The sequence below is a fragment of the Ursus americanus genome, chromosome 34, assembly GCF_024610735.1.
Source record: "Ursus americanus isolate L20-20 chromosome 34, mUrsAme1.1.p, whole genome shotgun sequence".
NCBI lineage: Eukaryota > Metazoa > Chordata > Mammalia > Carnivora > Ursidae > Ursus > Ursus americanus.
In genome coordinates this window covers 18488684-18502182 of record NC_142160.1, presented here as the reverse complement: position 1 = coordinate 18502182, position 13499 = coordinate 18488684, and the positions used below count along the sequence as shown (strand labels likewise).

Sequence of the window (13499 nt, the reverse complement as noted above, 5' to 3'; positions counted from 1 at the left end):
TAAAAGGACTTGAACTTCCTCCAAAGACTCATAATGGCTTCTTTCTTTTTCTTTTTTTTTTAAGATTTTATTTATTTATTTATTTGAGAGAGCGAGAAAAAAAAAAACACCTCAAGCTGAGTCTGTGCTGAGCCTGGAGTCAAACACGGGGCTTGACCCCAAGACCCCAAGATCATGACCCAAGCTGAAATCAAGAGTCAGATATCTAACCAACTGAGCCACCCAGGTGCCCTTCATGATGGTTTATAATGGCAAGATCTGTACAATTTCCTCACATTTCTATGGCCTTCATGCTCAGGTTGGCCCGACTCCCAGACCTCTGCTCATGCTTACGCAGGTGGAGTACTCCTGAAACATTCTCTTAGATTTAACTTCATGTAGATTGCTCTACTATCCCTATGCATCTTTATCCTACAACAGTGATCCTCTCTCAGAGAATCTGAAGAAGACACTGGCTTTATTGTCTTCTCAGGTATTTTCCTTTAGGAATCACTGCTTAATCAACAGGGAGGTGGTTAAATGAATTATGCCCATATCCATTTTATGGACTCCTATGTGGCCAATAAAATATGTAGCAAATTTGTATGTGTTGATGTAGCAAGGTATCTATGATACATCGTAAACTGAAACAGGCGAGAAGCAGGACAGTCAGACAAGTACCATGTCCACTAGAAGGTAAGATATGCGAGAGCGAGACCAAGTCCGTCTTATGTATCTGCAGTGTCTAGTGGACATACAGCAGACACTTGTAAATATTTGTGGACTGAATGTTAGAGCACAGGAAATAACCTGGAAGAACACACATCACATTGTTACCAGGATTACCCTTCTCTGGAGGAGCACTTTTTGTTCACCACACTTCTGATGTTCCAAGTTTTAGAATGTATTTAATGTTTTATGCTTTCTGGCACCTAAGGTGCTTGGCCCTCCAGCAGGCAGCACCTGTGTCTCTTTGTTGCTACGGTGACTTCAGGCTACTAGAAACAGCTTTGCTTGTGGCCTGCAGAGCCAGATATGGCTGGTCATTCGTGTTCCTGTCCTCACCCAGCTTTTAACAAATAACTGACAGAAGGAGTAGACAGCCTCCCGCAGCCTAGCCCTTGATTGGGCAACTTGAAGGCATGCACTTTGATTCTGTACAGCTCCCCTGTGATTCACCCTAAATGACTTCATTGGCTTCAAGGGACTTTACTTGAAATTGCACTTTCTTTCTGGCCTCCTTCCAGTTCAAGCTCCCCTGGATTGTCTCAGAACAGTTTCCCCTCTGAGTCTGCATCTGGGAACTCAATCTAAGTCACTTGTGTAATTAAAATCCATAAAAACAAGTGGTGTTTATTAGAGGATGAGGCAGATGACCTCCTCACCTCAAACTTGTCACCCTCCATAACTTTAAATTAATCAGAAAATGTGTCCAGGCACAGCTCCATAATGTAAGGGGCCCAGGGCAAAATGATAATGTGGGGTCCTTTGTTTGAAAAGCAGGAAAAAAAGCGGTGTTGCAGTGCCAAAATACAAAAGCTTTTCCTTTTTTCCAAAGTCTCTCTCTCAACTTGTCAGGGTATTTTTTTATTTGCTATTGACTATTGTTCTAAGTAAAGAGAAACTAAAATTTGGCATGATTAGCATGAATTTTTTTCATATTTATCTTGGGCAATGTGTTTTAAGTGCATATATAAGAGCTTTTCACTTAAGTGCAGAATTACAAATTACACAATTTATCCTTCATAGATTGTATATTCATATGTATTTCCTTCTTACCTATGCTGTTGAAACGCGGCAAAAAACTAACTCAACTGTTTTAATTTTACTTTTCAACATGTACACTTTCTCCCCTGATTCCTACCTTCCGCTCGGTGTTGTAAATAAGGACTGACAGGAAAAAGAACCATGGGTTGCCCTCCCTTTCCTTCTATGCCATCATTTCCAGGGTAAGCAATTGGCTAATACAGAGAAGTAAATGAGTAAGGAAGGATATGATAGGTTCCTTGGTTGTTCTTGTTTCTCAGAACTCCATTGCCTTCCCTGTGTCGGAAGGACTTTGATGAAAATGTAAAGCACAGCCTCCCGGGGCTGTCAGTCCCTCTGCTTACTCAGACATTCAGTAACACATGGTGAGTCTTGCTAAGCTGCCCCCACTGCAGGTCCAGCTGAATGCCGTGCACACGGAGCATGGCGACTGCTGTGTACGAATGGGACAGCAAGAGCAGTGGGCATGTACTGCGCGGGCTCCCCTCCTTACAGGCATGCGCCATGGTCCCCTAGACTTCACTTAGAAAACACAAGCTGAAAGATACAATTAAGAATTTCAAGGCAGATGAGAGTAGAATATTAAACCAAGATAGGGGTTCTTTTAAGTGTGGGACCCTGGGGGACTGCTCATGAAGGTAGCCCTCGCTGGAGTACGAAAGTAAATAAGGCCTCGGCCTTGCTCGTCCCTTGGGCAATTCGCCCACACATCTCTTGGTTGCTGGTTTTGGCAGACTTCAGGGCAGCTGGGGCTTCTGGGTTGGCACACCAGTCCAAGTCTCTTTCAGATTTCACAGACCTCTGATGAATAGTCATTTTTATTGGATGTTTCTTAAACTAATTTTTATTTTCTATCAGAGTAATGCATGTTTGAAACATCAGATCCTGGAATAAACAGGGTTGCTGGAGTGGGGGTGGGGTGGGGGAGGGCACGTGATGTAATGAGCACTGGGTGTTATATGCAACTGATGAATCATTAAACTCTACTCTGAACCTAATAATGCAACATATGTTAACTATCTTTAATTTAAATAATAACAAAAGAAACATCAGATCTTGCTAGAAATCTTTTAACGAAAAAGCTATGTCCCTTCCCCCCCCATCTTCTTCTACCTCAAGTCCTACTTTCCAAAGGCAATGGCTTTAAATTCCTGTAGCCATTTCTTGCAATATTTATCTCCATGTTTTTAAATAGTATGCTTTTAATCATTATTTTACTGAATCGTCAGTTTTAGAACTTATACATTGTACTCTTACAAGGGAAGCTGAGAATACTGCTTTTACCACCAGCTCCGTCTTCCCACCCATATCCTCCTAATATAGTTAGTTTATAATGCATGGTTAAATCAATATGCAGTTTTTACATTATTGTTATACATTATGATGCATCGCACATCATTGTATACTACAGACATATTCAGTATTTACAGTATTCAGTAAATTACATTCTTTACATGTGATCAGTTAAATATTGTTGACTGTTGTGTCCAGTACTATACTCTAATTGTGTTAACTTTCCAGGAAAATATTTTGTTCTTCATGCAGGGAATATATTTTAAATTTACACATATTATTTTTAACTCACCAGATTTCCTGTGTACCCAGAATTTCATGCCCATTTGCTATGTGCTCAAGACCATCAAGCAACCATTGCCTTTATCCCCCTGAAGACAGTCCTCCATCCTCTTATTCAACATAGACTACTTGTTTTCTGAACCTGCTACACAGTTACCACCCTGGGGCCTCCCTACCCTACAGTCTTGTTCGAGCACCCCATTTCCTGTATGCTAAGTTATCCTTTTTCTTGTTTTTCCCTCTCATTTCAATGGTGACACATCTGCCAGGAGCTCCCTGACACTAAGTGCAAGGGAGATCAATTTTTGGAGACCTCAAATGTCTGAAAAATGTTTTTATCCATCTTTTCCTCATGATTGGTTGTCAAAGTAGAGAATACAAGTTGGGAAATAATTTTGTTCATTCTTCACTGGCCCTGGCTTTCATGGCTACTCCTGAGAGATCCAATACAATTCTGATTTCCCTATTTTTTGGTTATTTGTGGTTTTTCTTCTGATACTGTAAGTAGTTCTCTTTTTATCTCAGGTTCTCTGAAATTTCCTCTGGACCTGCCTGACTGTGGATCTTTTCATTTTTTTGTTTGTGGTACTCAGTGGTCTCTTTATATTGAGAAGCTCACTCCTTCAGTTCTCACCACACCATAGGATATGCTAATAAAATAATTTTTCTCCCTTCTCCCATCTGGAGGACCTACTCAGTTGGATTCTTGTCTTCTTGGGCCAAGTCTCTAGCTTCTAATCTTTTCTCTTTTCGTCTTTTGGTTCACTTCTTTAGGACATTTCTTTAAAGACTGTTTTCTGTCCTACCTATGAATGATTTTCCTTTGGAAATCATTTTTGACTTCTAAGCATACTTCCTTGCACTATGGCATTCAATTTTTATGACATTGTAGTCACATTTCAAGGATGTAGTATTTTTTGTTACCTCCAAGGGTATTAATAATACAGTTTCTTTTTATAGTTTTCTTCAGCTTCCTTTATTATCTCCTTTTCCTCTAAGTTCTGTTATTTGTTTTTTTAAGTCTTTATCTTTCATGTTTTAGGTTTTTCTTAAGTGTACAGTGAACTTTGGATTTCTGCCAATTTTTAGAAATACGATCTTAAGTATATGGAGATTCTATGCACAAATATGTATTTTACTCCAGAGGAGTTGTGTGGAGAGCTTCTTTTTGGGATTAGACACTCAAATATCTGTATCTGGAGGGCTTTTCTCTGGAATTTAAATTTTTCATGGGCAAGGTCCACTGATCTCCTGCCTTGGTTTCTGTAACTGACTGCTGGAGGTTTTGAAGCAATGGTGGGCTCGAGCTGTGTGGTAAGAGGGGAACTCCCATTCTGAAGGCACTTTCAGGCAGTCCCTGCACTTCACCCCACACTCTGCTTTACTTGGATCCCTGAGTTCAAAGGCTGTTCAGTTCCAGTTCTCCCGTGATTAATCACTGACCCTCCACTCTCCTTGAGGCAGGGTGCAAGGATGGGGAGGAGGTAGAAGGAAATGAATTTGGAGAGAGAGGTAAGATGGTGGAGGAGTAGGGGACCCCTTTTTCAGCCGGTCCCCTGAGTCGAGTTGCATAGGTACCAGACCATCCTGAACATCCATGGAATCAGCATGAGATGCAGGAAGATACATCTGGATCGCTACAAATGAACATCTCCAGCGCTGAGTATTGAGGTACGAAGCAGGGAGCCGTGAAACCGCGCACAGATATCAGAAGATAAACGGAAGGGGGAGGGAGCCGCCAGGTTAGGGCACCGGGAAGCGGTAGCCACCTGCACGGGGGGAGCGGGCGGACTCGCGGACCGGCACCCCGCGAGAGAGCAGCCTGAGACTGTGAGCCGGAAACACGCGGGACCATACTGAAACGGAGCTCCGGTGTGCTCATCGGAACCAGACTGAGACCGGGAGCTCCGGAACGCATGGGGGCGGCTGGTGGCTGGTGGTGGTAGAAACACAAAGGACAGAGACGCGCCGGCCCTAGAAGTGAGGGCTGGGACGCCGGGTGTGGGGTGCACATCCCAGGATGCTGCAGGGTTGAGCAGCACCAACAGAAACAGAGTTAAAGTGGCCAGAACATCAGTGGAGAACAGTCCACGATCCCTCTGTTCTGAGGCAGAGGCTGAGATTCAGCTACTGCTGCTCTGACTCTCAGAAGAGGCACAGCAAACCGCCAGGGAAAGCCGCCAGAGAACAAAAGCCTGGAAATACCGGCTCACGGTGTGCCCATCCCCATCCTCCCTCGCAGGGGACACGGAGACTCTACCCAAACAGGGTTGCCTGAGTATCGGTGCGGCAGGCCCCTCCCCCAGAAGGCAGGCTGAAAAATCAAGAAGACCACATCCCTAAGATCCCTATAAAACAAGTGCGCACTGCCTAGGTCCCATCAATAATTTGGGCTCTGGACAACCCCGCAACCTCTCCTCATCAGAATGACGAGAAGGAGAAGTCCCCCCCAGCAAAGAAAAGACAATGAGTCTGTGGCCTCTGCCACAGAGCTAATGGATATGGATATGACCAAATTATCAGAAATGGAATTCAGAGTAACAATGGTGGAGATGATGTGTAGACTTGAAAAAAGTATTAACGAAAATGTTAATGAGAATATAGAATCTCTAAGGGTGGAAATGAGAGCGAATCTGGCAGAAATTAAAAATTCTATGAGCCAAATGCAGTCAAAACTAGAGGCTCTGACGGCCAGGGTCACTGAGGCAGAAGAATGTATCAGCAAATTGGAGGATGGGTTAGTAGAAGAGAAAGCTAAAATAGAATCTGGGCTCAAAACAATCCATTCTCAAGAATGTAGGTTACGGGAGATTACTGACTCAATGAAACGTTCCAATGTCAGAATCATCCTGACATTCTCATCTCTGAGGGGGTGGAGAAAAACAGAGGTCTAGAAGAGATATTTGAACAAATTGTAGCTGAAAACTTCCCTAATCTAGCAAAGGAAACAAGCATTCGTGTCCAAGAGGCAGAGAGGACCCTTCCCAAGCTCAACCACGACAAACCTACGCCATGTCATGTCATAGTACAATTCGCAAATATTAGATCCAAGGATACAGTATTGAAAGCAGCCAGGGCAAAGAAATTTCGCACGTACCAAGGGAAAGGTATCAGAATTACGTCAGACCTGTCTACACAGACCTGGAATGAGAGAAAGGGTTGGGGGAGCATATTTAAAGCTCTTTCAGAGAAAAACATGCAGCCAAGGATCCTTTATCCAGCAAGGCTGTCATTCAGAATTGATGGAGAAATAAAGACCTTCCAGAATCACCAGTCATTGACCAATTTCGTAACCACGAAACCAGCCCTACAGGAGATATTAAGGGGGGTTCTATAAAAGTAAAAAAGCCCCAAGAGTGATACAGAACAGAAAGTCACAATCTATAGAAATAAAGACCTTACTGGCAACATGGCATCATTAATATCATATCTCTCAATAATCAGTCTCAATGTAAATGGCCTAAATGCTCCCATAAATGCCACAGGGTTACGGATTGGATAAAAAGACATGACCCATCCATTTGCTGTCTACAAGAGACTCATTTTGAACCTAAAGATACATTCAGACTGAAAGTAAAGGGATGGAATACCATCTTTCACGCCAATGGACCTCAAAAGAAAGCTGGGGTAGCGATTCTCATATCAGACAGATTGGATTTTAAACTAAAGACTATAGTGAGAGACACAGAGGGCACTATATTATTCTTAAAGGATGTATCCAACAAGTGGATATGACAATTATAAATATATATGCCCCCAACAGTGGAGCAGCAAGATACACAAGCCAACTCTTAACCAGAATAAAGAGACATATAGATAAAAATACATTAATAGTAGGGGACCTCAACACTCCACCAGCAGAAATAGAGCACCCATGCAGAAAACCAACATAGAAACAAGAGCTTTGAATGCCATACTTGACGAGTTGGACCTCATAGATATATATAGAACACTACACCCCAGAACCAAAGAATACTCATTCTATTCTAATGCCCATTCTAATGCCTATTCTCAAGAATAGACCATGTTCTGGGTCACAAAACAGGTCTCCACCGATACCAAAAGACTGAAATTATTCCCTGCATATTCTCAGACCACAATGCTCAGAAATTGGAACTCAACCACAAGGAAAAATTGGGAAGAAACACAAACACTTGGAGACTAAGAACCATCCTGCTCAGGAATGATTCAATAAACCAGGAAATCAAAAATCAGTTTAAACAATTTATGGAGACCAAAGAGAATGAAAACACAGTGGTCCAAAACCTATGGGATACTGCAAAGGCAGTCTTAAGGGGGAAATACATAGCCATCCAAGCCTCACTCAAAAGAATAGAAAAATCTAAAATGCAGTTTTTATATTCTCACCTCAAGAAGCTGCAACAGCAACAGAGGGACAGGTCTAATCCACGCAGGAGGAAGCAGTTGACCAAGATTAGAGCAGAAATCAATGAATTAGAAACAAGAAGTACCGTAGAGCAGATAAACAGGACTAGAAGCTGGTTCTTTGAAAGAATTAATAAAATTGACAAACCACTGGCAAGACTTATCCAAAAGAATAGAGAAAGGACCCAAATTAATAAAATTATGAATGAAAATGGAGAGGTCATGACCAACACCAATGAAATTGGATTTTTAGAAACTTTTATCAACAGCTTTATGCCAATTATTTATGCCAAAGGATTATTAGAAACTTTTATCAACAGCTTTATGCCAATAAATTAAGCAATCTGGAAGAGGTGGAGGACTTCCTGGAAACCTATAAACTACCAAGACTGAAACAGGAAGAAATTAATTTTTTAAATAGGCCAATTAATTATGAAGAGATTGAAACAGTGATAAACAACCTTCCAAAAAACAAAACTCCAGGACTGGACGGTTTTCCTGGGGAATTCTATCAAACATTCAAAGAAGAAATAATACCTATTCTCCTAAAGCTATTTCAAAAAATAGAAACAGAAGGAAAGCTACCAAACTCATTCTATGAGGCCAATATTACCTTGATCCCCAAACCAGGCAAAGACCCCATCAAAAAGGAGAATTACAGACCAATTTCCCTAATGAATATGGACACCAAAATCCTCAACAAGATCCTGGCTAATAGAATCCAACAGCTCATTAAAAGGATTATCCATCATGACCAAGTGGGACTCATCCCTGGGATGCAAGGGTGGTTCAACATTCGTAAATCTATCAGTGTCTTAGATTTTATCCAGAAGGAAAAATTCAAAAATCATATGATTCTCTCAATAGATGCAGAAAAAGCATTTGACAAAATACAGCATCCTTTCCTGATTAAAACCCTTCAGAGTGTAGGGATAGAGGGTATATTCCTTAATCTCATAAAAACCATCTATGAAAAACCTACAGCAAATATCATTCTCAATGGGGAAAAGCTGGAAGCCTTTCCCTTAAGATCAGGAACGTGACAAGGATGCCCACTCTCGCCACTATTATTCAACATAGTACTAGAAGTCCTTGCAACAGCAATCAGACAACAAAAAGGGATAAAAGGTATCCAAATCGGCAAAGAAGAAGTCAAAATGTCTCTCTTCGCAGATGACATGATACTCTATATGGAAAACCCAAAAGAATCCACTCCTAAACTATTAGAAGTTATAGAGCAATTCAGTAATGTGGCGGGATACAAAATCAATGCTCAGAAATCAGTTGCATTTCTATACACGAAAAATGAGACTGAAGAAAGAGAAATTAGGGAATTCATCCCATTTACAATAGCACCAAAAAACCATACGTTACCTTGGAATTAACTTAACCGGAGACGTAAAGGATCTATATTCTAGGAACTATAAATCACTCTTGAAAGACATTGAAGAAGCCACAAAAAGATGGAAAAATATGCTATGCTCATGGATCGGAAGAATTAACATAGTTAAAATGTCCATGCTACCCAGAGCAATCTACACTTTCAATGCTATCCCGATCAAAATACCAGTGACATTTTTCAAAGAACTGGAACAAATAGTCCTTAAATTTGTATGGAACCAGAAAAGGCCCCGAATCACCAAGGAATTGTTGAAAAGGAAAAACAAAGCTGGGGGCATCACAATGCCGGATTTCGAGCTGTACTACAAAGCTGTGATCACAAAGACAGCATGGTACTGGCACAAAAACAGACACGTAGACCAATGGAACAGAATAGAGAACCCAGAAATGGACCCTCGGCTCTTTGGGCAACTAATCTTTGATAAAGCAGGAAAAAACATCTGGTGGAAAAAAGACAGTCTCTTCAATAAATGGTGCTGGGAAAACTGGATAGCTACATGCAAAAGAATGAAACTTGACCACTCTCTCACACCATACACAAAGATAAACGCCAAATGGATGAAAGACCACGATGTGAGACAGGAATCCATCAAAATCCTAGAGGAGAACATAGGCAGCAACCTCTACGACATCAGTGAAAGCAACCTTTCTCATGACACATCTCCAAAGGCAAGAGAAACAAAAGATAAAATGAATTTGTGGGACTTCATCAAGATAAAAAGCTTCTGCACAGCCAAGGAAACAGTCAAAAAAAACCAAGAGGAAGCCCACGGAATGGGAGAATATATTTGCAAATGATACTACAGATAAAAGACTGGTATCCGAGATCTACAAAGAACTTCTCAAACTCAATACACGAGAAACAAATAAACAAATCATAAAATAGGCAGAAGATATGAACAGACACTTTTCCAATGATGACATATAAATGGCTAACAGACACATGAAAAAATGTTCAAAATCATTAGCCATCAGGGAAATTCAAATCAAAACCACACTAAGATAACACCTTACGCCAGTTAGAATGGCAAAAATTGACAAGGCAAGAAACAGCAATTGCTGGAGAGGATGTGGAGAAAGGGGATCCCTCCTACATTGTTGGTGGGAATGCAAGTTGGTACAGCCACTCTGGAAAACAGTGTGGAGGTCCCTTAAAAAGTTAAAAATTGAGCTACCCTATGACCCAGCCATTGCACTACTGGGTATTTACCCCAAAGATACAGACGTAGTGAAGAGAAGGGCCATATGCACCCCAATATTCATAGCAGCATTGTCCAAAATAGCTAAATCGTGGAAAGAACCGAGATGCCCTTCAACAGATGACTGGATTAAGAAGTTGTGGTCCATATATACAATGGAATATTACTCAGCTATCAGAAAGAACGAGTTCTCAACATTTGCTGCAACATGGACGGCACTGGAGGAGATAATGCTAAGTGAAATAAGTCAAGCAGAGAAAGACAATTATCATATGATTTCTCTCATCTATGGAACATAAGAACTAGGAAGATCGGTAGGGGAAGAAAGGGATAAAGAAAGGGGGGGTAATCAGAAGGGGGAATGAAGCATGAGAGACTTGGACTCTGAGAAACAAACTGAGGGCTTCAGAGGGGAGGGGGTGGGGGAATGGGATAGGCTGGTGATGGGTAGTAAGGAGGGCACGCATTGCATGGTGCACTGGGTGTTATACGCAACTAATGAATCATCGAACTTTACATCAAAAACCAGGGATGTACTGTACGGTGACTAACATAATATAATAAAAAAACATTAAAAAAGAAAGAAGGAAATGAATTTGGTTGTTCACTAATGGGTAGAAAGCAAAGAAGGGGAGGGGATCTTTTTTTTTTTTTTTTTTTTAAGATTTTATTTATTTATTCGACAGAGAGACAGCCAGCGAGAGAGGGAACACAAGCAGGGGGAGCGGGAGAGGAAGAAGCAGGCTCATAGCGGAAGAGCCTGATGTGGGGCTCGATCCCAGAATGCTGGGATCACGCCCTGAGCCGAAGGCAGAGGCCCAACCGCTGTGCCACCCAGGCACCCCAGAAGGGGAGGGGATCTAATTACTCAGAGCTGTAATCAATCTCTTGTTTTTAGTTTCCCTTATTCCCCCCTTATTTCTATTTGGCATCTGTGATAAGTCACCTGGTACTTTGTGGGCAATATTTTAAGGCATTATGTTTGGAAATAATTGCAAACTTTAAAAAAGTTTTATGAATTCCTGTATTTTTAAAAATGTTATCCATTACTCTGTCTCTATATTAATCTCTTTCCTGAACATATGACAGTATGATGCACATAATATCGTCCCTTTCCCTGAATCCTTCAGAGTGTTTTTCTAAAATAGACTTCTTTACATACCGACATGGGACACAGCCTTCTTCAAAGGCTGAGTGGAACAATACCTCTCAAAGACTCCAAAGAGGGTGAGACCACAAAGAAAAAGACAAAGGATATGTGGAGGTTCCCCATGAGTGTGTGATGAAATAAGCCACTGGAGCCACCTTGCCTACCAATATTGTCCTTTACTCCTAGAAGAGTTGAAAATTCAGGGGCAGTATGGCTCACCTGATTCCCCTAGGCTCTCCACCTGCCCTAGGTTCTGGTTTCTAGTCCTAGAAAAGCAACCTTTGGCTCCTATCACATGGGGCAGACTTAGAGAGCAAGTAAAGCCTAGAGTCTGAGAATTTGAATTTATTATTTTAATAGTCTATTGAATAATACTGTATACTATCATTGTGTTTGAGTTTTCCAACGTGAAGTGCCAAGATTCTTCAGTGACCCATTAGGTAGAAAAAGGCAGAACTAAGACTAGGGAGATAAGCTTCCCATGCCAGTGATCTCTTTCATGTACTTGGGGCTCAGGAACTTCTCACCAAAGGAGAGTTTGTGGTTTGAAAGAGCTCAGAGACTGGTCTTTTGTTACATAGAAAGTCATTCCTGGATCCTATTTCTTCGGGCATCTCTGTACACACATCCTTCTACACTAAGAGGGCTAGTATGAAAGAGTCCCAAATGGAGAGGGGGAAGTTGTCTACGGGAGATGCCTCAGTCTTGCTCTGCTTCAAGCACCGTTTCCATCCCCTTCTCCAACTTTTGCCCGTGTGGGAAAACATAAAGGCAGGAAAGCTCACTGATAGGGAGATGAGGGTCCTCGCACTAGGAAACATGTTCAGCTGCTTTGTGACTGCTCCCAGGGCTCACAGCTGGTTTAACTAGGGGCCGTCATTCATTTTGTTCAGAGTTGGACAGAAAGCACAAAGAGTGGTTCCTTAGCAGGTGTCACTGACATTATGCAGAAGGGAGTTAATAGTCCACCATATCTCATACCCCACATCTCATGTCAGGGCAGCCACAGTCCATGAATTGGCTGCCCGTTGGGAATGAAGAGCACAGAACATTCTCAGAGTCCAGCTCCTTGGACCACAAAGTTACTTAAATTAGCATGGGCATGTGGATGAATGTTGTAGATCGTCACTCATTTTATGTTAAACCATATACTGAAGTCCATTCAAAGCTCTCTTTGTGGGAATAAATGAAAGTGAAAAATGTTTTCTGTTCTTGTTGCCTTTAAAAAATATATGTATGTTTATATCCAGGCGTGCGTGTGCATGTGTGTGTGGGGGTATTCCCAAAATAAATCTCCACTTCTGAAACTAACCTCAGCACATAATCTGGTAAGAAGGAAACTCTAATTCTACTATCTTTACAACATCCATTGAAGAGTACACTGAAAACTTTATATACCCTAAGGTATAGAGTTCAGCAAAGCAACTGCCCAAAGATATTCAAGTCTTATGGATTGAGATTTTCTAATTATGGCAGATTGTATTTCTCAAAAATGACCATAGCCGTATTTCAAGTCCCACGTTCCCTTTCAGAGCTTTGCTAGCCTCTACTAAAAGTTGGAATCTATTTATCTTTCCCTTAAAGTTGGGTGGGACTTCCTGGCTGTCTCAATGAATAGAATGCCGCGAACAGGAGTGTGTTCATTTCTTAGGGCTGCTGTAACAAAGTATCTGTGTGAATTAAACAGTAGAAATGTATTCTCTTGGAATTCTAAAATCAAGGCATCATCAAGATTGATTCCTTCTGGAGAACTCTGAGGGAAAGTCTATTCCAAGCCTCTTTCTTAGCTTCTGGTGATTGCCAGGAAACCTTGCCACCCCGGTTTGCAGATGCATCATTCCAATCTCTGCTTCCATTGTCACATGACAGTCTTCTTTGTGTGTGTCCCATGACCAAATTTTCCTCTTTTTTTAAGGACAGCAGTCATTGGATTAAGGCCCACCCTAATCCAATATGGCCCCAACTTAATTTGATTAAGACCTCCCCCCCTTTTTTCTAAGTAGGCTCTACACCCAGCATGGAGCCTTCCGTGAGGCTTGAAC

General features: G+C 41.6%; 1 long non-coding RNA gene across 3 annotated transcripts in view; it reads left to right on the top strand.

Moving 5' to 3' along the window:
* LOC123781486 (uncharacterized) overlaps window positions 1-13499 on the top strand; it is a 145206-nt gene that overhangs the window by 13274 nt on the left and 118433 nt on the right. The window lies entirely within an intron of this gene.